Here is a 6,655-nt window from a genome sequence, read left to right on the forward strand (position 1 = left end):
TCAAAATCTGAATCTGGTCAAGTACAATCAAGGTGCCCTGCTTTAGGTCTGCCTCGTTCCCTGGTGATGATCAAGACATGTACACACATTCAGAGACATGTAAGCAAACCCAGAGAGGGGCTGTCTGTGACAGGAGCAGGAAATGACAAGAAGCGTTCAATAACAGAGGGGAAATTCTCTTAAATACAGTTGGCCTTGCACAGACCAGATGAAAGCATGTCTTGAACTGAGAAATATGACTACCTCACTCTATATCTGAGGGCCGCAAAAAAGGTGTGTGTAGGGGTGGGGAGTGATGTTAATTATTAATGACCCCAGGAACATAAAGAATATTTATAATTACTGATCACCTCCTTGGGAAGCGGAAATAAAGTGGCATAAAATTGAAATTATTTCATATTTTCTTTATGTAGACAAAAAAAAAAGAGAGAGAGACGGGGGGGGGGGGGGATATTAACCTAAGGCAAAAGAGGTTAAGTCGAAAAACATCAAAATAAAGTAGAAACTTGCTTCGCAATTCTCTATTTCAAGTTCAAACACAGGCAACTTTGCCGTCCCAGGTTCTCACCAATTCTGGGTTCTCCTGAAGATCAGTTGCTGCCAAACTATAGCACTGGATCTTTCCAAAGAGATTTAAGACATATCTTGGTATTTTTTAAAGAACTTTCTGAAAGACAGTGTGCCATCTGCTCATCCTACAGGAACACTATCGAGGGGCTTCTAGAACACCTGTACCACAAGTTCTACTTCCAAACCTCACCCATTTCCCTTTGCACAGAGCAAGGCTCTGGAGAATGGACACACTTAAGAAAAGGAAAAGGGGTCATACGCTGATGCTGCCCTACCAGCGGGCACAGAAACAAACTCTATATGTAGGTATGAAGACGAAGATGACAAAGTCATCATAGTTCTAGCATCATATTTAAAAATATTCCAAACCGACAAAAGGACCAAAGCCTCGTGTTCATTTTAATGGATACATCAATTGTAATAATCAATATGGAAAAAGAATACATGTAGCTCTTATGCCAATTCCAAAGCATTGCAATGAACACAATCTCTGAACCCATAGCGGCGTAAGATGGAGATGCAAGACAGGTGAATCAATTTATTTGTTACACTTTTAGAAATAATGCATTGGTTTGTTGAATTGACTATTTGGGGAGCAGGGAGCAAAAGAAAGGAAAAGATAAAAACTGGATTCACTCGAGGAGAAATCAGAGATGAATTCAGTCCTGGTCTCAGGCCACAGGGGCAGCGGGAAGGAAGCTTATACTCAGAAGGGAAGACAAGACTCCATCCATGGACACAGAGGCTGGCCTTCAGGAGGCACTCAATAAACATCTGACACACAGACAAAATGAGCAATTCCAGGAAACAACTTAACCTGTCCAACACTCAGTTTCTTCCTACCTAAAACGGGTAAGGCCCTCTCTACACCAGCCACCCTCGGGAGCATCAAACTAAGAATGTGTCTGGAAATGCTTTAGGAGCTGCAAAGAGCAACGTGACTTAAAGGAATGTCATTTTTTATGGGCTCTTCAGACTTTTTTTTTTTTTTTATGGTGAGGATTTTTTGTGCATTTGCTTTTGGGAGGGAAAGGTGTTAGATGGTGGTTTTAACTCACCAGGGTTTGGATTTCACTTCAGGATATCCTGCTGCTGTTTTGTCTCTTTCATCTCGAAATCATTTCCAAACGAGCAGCTTGGTCACTGAGCCCCTATAAGCTATAAATTATGTTCCCTGCATATGAAAAATAGGCATGTGACAGCGCTTGGCAATCCTTGGTCTTAAAGGAGCGAGCAGAAAAAGAGCCCTGGTTTCCTTGCTATGCGGAAAATTCTGTTTTCCTCCATTTCTCTTTTCAAATATTTGTTCAATCTCATGGTAAAAGAGTATTACAGTGTCTAAGTCCTTTGGAGCTAGAAAAGGATCTTTTCTTAAAAAGCTTTACCTGGGTAGGTGCATTATATCATTTTTCCATTAAGCTTTGAAAAATACTGAGAACTGACCCCAGACGCCCATCATTAACCTGGGACCTGAGGTTAAGAACTGCTGCTTTGAGCTGTGGGTCAACATTGCCATCTGAAAGATGACTCCACTGGTCAACAATTTCCAGTATTTCCTTCCCAGTATCCCCCACTCCAACCCCACTGCCACACAAATGTCCCTGAAATTACAATATTTTATCACACTAGTGAACAATTAGCCAGCAGAGCTCATCAAACAAGGACAAGCAAGACACCAGGCCAATTTTGACAGCGCACTATGTGTTGGGGCCGCATGGAGCACTTGACTTCCATGGTCTCAGGACTAGCTCAGTAGGCGAGTATTCATGTGCACATTTTACAGATAAAGGAACCTGGGAGTTCAGAGAGGTTACATAATTTGCCTAAAGACAAATCATCGGGAAGAGATGAAGCCCGAATTCAAACCAAGTCAGTCAGGCACCGAAGTCCCTCCTGTGCAGTCTCTAAATAAAAGAAAAACTTGAAATATTGAAATGTTGACAGTGATGACACATTTCATCTGATAGACAGATGGCTGAATTTTGTATCCTTTGATGTAAACTTTTTAGAGGAAATCTGTTGTTTGTGTGTTTTAATCTTACTACCCATTTTTTTGAAAACACATGGAAAAAAGAGGGACTCCTTTAACTGAGTGGGTGTCCGATGTTTCATTCAGAAAGCAAGATAATCTGAGGACACGTGAAGCCATTTCTGCCTTTAGAGGCTCTCCAATTCTCAAGAGAATGTTCTGGGAATAAGCAGAATCTCCGCAGCCCTGGGGACACCACCACCCCTTCCGATGGGCAGCTTCAGGCAGCCAGGACCAGGGCTATTCCATAGAACCTTCGGAAAACAACATTAAGAGTCATGGCTCTCAATACTCATTAAGACCAACTAAAGATTACTTTGACGGTTTGGTAAAACAATGGAAAAGAGAAGAAAACTGCTACAGAATAAATCTGGGGGATGTTACATCTTTACACCTGCTGAGCGGGGACATCCTGATCAGAGCATTTTGCTCATGCAAACATTTAAATTTTTAAAACCACCACTCTGAGTGAGCCAGACATAATATAAATTCCTTGAAACGGGGTTCCAATAGCTCTATTCCAAGGAGGTGAAGTGGGCCTTCCTACTTTCCCCCCACCCTCCGCCCCAGACTCTGAACAAACTAACAACAACAACAAAAAAGACAATATTCTTGTCCTTAAATGACCCATGAGCCAAGAGAATAAAAGATCAACAGGGGAACATCTGCCCACCTCAGGAACTGCACACACAATGGATATTCAGATAGACACAAGGCTACAGTGGATTTTTCCCTTTCTGAGACATAATGTCAAGTGTTAACATACGTCACATATCAACACAATGTAAAAAAATCTGCCACAAAATGCAGGCCAATGGTTAAAAAATACACCCGTGTACACACACACATGCATAAAACGTATCTAAGAGGTCTGATAAGGACAGCTCTCAGTTGGAACGTTTACATTTTTACATTTTTAGAAGCTGCCTTCTAGCAGCTGAGGCAAGATACACATCTTCCCTAGAGTCATCCACCCTAACTGAGACAATGGGATACAAATTTAAAGCTCCCAGAAGCAAAGCTTTGTCTGAATTGTCCTGACAAGTAAAAATCCCGTTCTACTGTGACCTAAGAAACTTCCCAGTAGTTTTCAACTTAAAGAACATATTTTATTCCTGAAAAAAAATCACTTATTTTCCTTCAAAATAAGTTAAACCCTGATACAATTAAGATGACAGGGGAAATCTCTAATGGTTCATTTATCTTAAGCAATATTGTCTGTTAAAAACTTCTGGCACAAGAAAGGATAAGGAGTAGTTTTCTTTGGGGGGGCAGCGGGAGGGTGGAGGTAGGAAATAGTGGATTTGCCCTGTATGCTTCAATATTTGAAAATTCTGCTCTTACTCCCTTGAGGCACCGTGGAGACTTATAGATGCCTTCCTCTAGGATAGCCAGACAGACTGATTTGTTCTCCATCACAGACAAACAGCTGGCAGAGGAAATGGTGCTAAATTTGTGAGAATGGTCTAACCACTGATTCTAAACTAATCAGCTCTAATAGGAATCATAGAGTGGAGTACGAAGATATTTCTAATTTCATAGGTATCACGGTATCATTATTTCTTGTGTATTATTTTAGTTGACTTCAAAAGACTTGTTGGGGAGAGAGGACGTGAGTGTGGGTGCTGACAGAAGTTCACCTGAGCCAACAGAGAAAGGTGGGGGAGGTGCACCCCCCCAGTGAGGGGTTGAAGGCAACAGTTAGTGACACTAACAAATGGTCATTCAGAAAATGGGGGGAGGAAAGCAAATTTTGTCGCATCTGGCAGGGTGATCTGCCAAGTTGCATCTGACTGTATATTAATGCTCTAAGGTTGGGGGCGTATAGAGTACCGTATTTGCCGGCGTATAAGATGATTTTTTGGCCCTGAAAAATATGCCTCCAAGTGGGGGGTCGTCTTATACGCCAGGTACACTTCAGATAGACTGCCCATAGTGCTTGCCCCGTGCCATAGTGGCCTCCCGATGCCCGCCCACTTCATTCCACATACCGTTCAGGCTGCTTGCCTATGTTCCTGAGAAGCATCTACGGTACCAGTCTATAGAGTGTGTTTTCTTTAGTGAATTACCGGTATGTTTACCGGTAATAAACTTGCACTGTTTTATGTATATGTTTGATTACATACAGCCTTGTGACATAAGCATGTCATAAGCATTTGAATATAAATTAAAATGTTGAAATCAAATCTGATATTGTTTTACCTTTTATTTGGTGTGTGGAAGGTGTGCGGAAGAGGGGGTAGTCTTATACGGCGAGTATATAACAAACTCTGTATTTTGAGTGGAAATGTTAGGGGGTCGTCTTATACGCCGGCAAATACGGTAGATAGGAGATTCATTCACAGCTAAAGAGAAGTATCTCTCAGCGCTGCTTCTCCCCCTCTGAACCCAGAGAGATTTGATTTGTAATTCACTGGAGGAGCGGACTGGGAACTACTATCTGAGGACCTACTATGTGCCTGGCACTGCAGTCTTCTCTCACACGACGGACTCCAAGAATCACCAGGATCCCTGACGAAGGGAGGGAGGCACCTTCTGTGGCTGGTGACCCTGCTTTGCTCCTGCCACTGTAGACACCCACACTGCTTCAGACTCAGCCACAGCAAGGCTCAGAAGATCAAGGGGACCAGTCACAGCAGCCTTTTTAACTTTGGGAAAACCCAATGCTCACTTCACTCACACGTCGCAAAGTGGTGCCATGACCCTTTAGCTCCCGGCTCACCAATTCAAAGAGCTACATCACATACAGCCCTTCAGCTGCCCGTGGTATGATTCTGTGCCTAGTTCCTTTCCAGGTCCCCCCACGCGGAAGACAGCTCTAGGGAGGGAGTCTGGGCAGGATTACTATAGTATTCAGCTTCTGTCCCCCTTTTTACTATGTCTTATCATGGAATAAGGAGCACAGGTCTCAGAGATAGAGTATGTCAGTGTATGCTGGACTTGAGACCTGTATTCAAAAGCTACCTGCAGGACATCAGGTTCGCTTAATCTAGCCCAAGAATCTCCTTCAAAGATACGGAAACTGAGATTCAAAGAAAGTACAGCAGGGTCCATTTCTCAGGGAGTAGTGGAAGGCCAGGTACAGAGCAAATGCCAGCACCATGCTCCCTGCCTCACTAATCTTACTGAGCACCTAAGTAGATGGCAAGATTTCATTCTCTTAACTGTAGGTGTGACTACGTACATACACAGTCACACTTCCTCTCTGGGCATTAGTTTTCTTGCCTGTAAAATGCAGAGTGTCGCACTGGTCATTTCTAATGTGCCTTCCAGGTGTACAACTATCATAAGACTTGAAGATACAATTATGTGAAAAAAATATGCACATAGACGAACACAGACATATATCCACATGATATGCTACAATTAAATGCCATTTTCAAACACACATTGTGCCTAATTCCCCCCAGCGACCATGTCTACGCAGTCCCAAACATGGGCTAGCTACCTGCCATCAGTGCAGACCCTCAGAGCCCGGGGGTGTGATCAGTGCCCCTCTGGCTTCTCTCCAAACCCCAAGTGCAGAGAGTAAGAAGGAAGAAGGGGGGGCCATGTGCTTTACGCGAAATGTTAAGTGTCATTGGGGGAAACAGCAAGTCTGCGGCGCGGCTGGGCTGTGGGCAACAGAACGCGCCGCAGGAAGCACAGGCACCTGGGGTCCCGCTGGCGATGCACCGAGTGGGCAGCGCCCGGCCAGGGCACGGGACAAGCCTAGCTCGGGAGCAGGACCCTGCCCTCCCAGGCTGGCACATCCCGCGTTAAGCAAGTCTGAAAACGTGCCATGCAGGCAGGGCATGCGGCGGGAACTTGCCTCCAGTTTCCGATCGCACGTGGCTCAGCCTGGCTCGGGGTGAAACAGCCCCGCCCGCCCCGGCGGCCGCGGCCCCGAGTCCGGCGCTAGGACCCGGCGCGCCGCGCGCACTTCCTCCCGCCGCGGTCCGAGCTGCGGCGCTGCGCCCCCCTAAATAAAAGAAAAACTTGAAATATTGAAATGTTGACAGTGATGACACATTTCATCTGATAGACAGATGGCTGAATTTTGTATCCTTTGATGTA

At 44.6% G+C, this 6,655-nt stretch overlaps 1 protein-coding gene across 1 annotated transcript in view; it reads right to left on the bottom strand.

The window, feature by feature from the left end:
* SMYD2 (SET and MYND domain containing 2) overlaps window positions 1-6,655 on the bottom strand; it is a 59,389-nt gene that overhangs the window by 47,971 nt on the left and 4,763 nt on the right. The window lies entirely within an intron of this gene.

Source organism: Hipposideros armiger, unplaced genomic scaffold (genome assembly GCF_001890085.2).
Source record: "Hipposideros armiger isolate ML-2016 unplaced genomic scaffold, ASM189008v1 scaffold_22, whole genome shotgun sequence".
NCBI classification, from domain to species: Eukaryota; Metazoa; Chordata; class Mammalia; order Chiroptera; family Hipposideridae; genus Hipposideros; species Hipposideros armiger.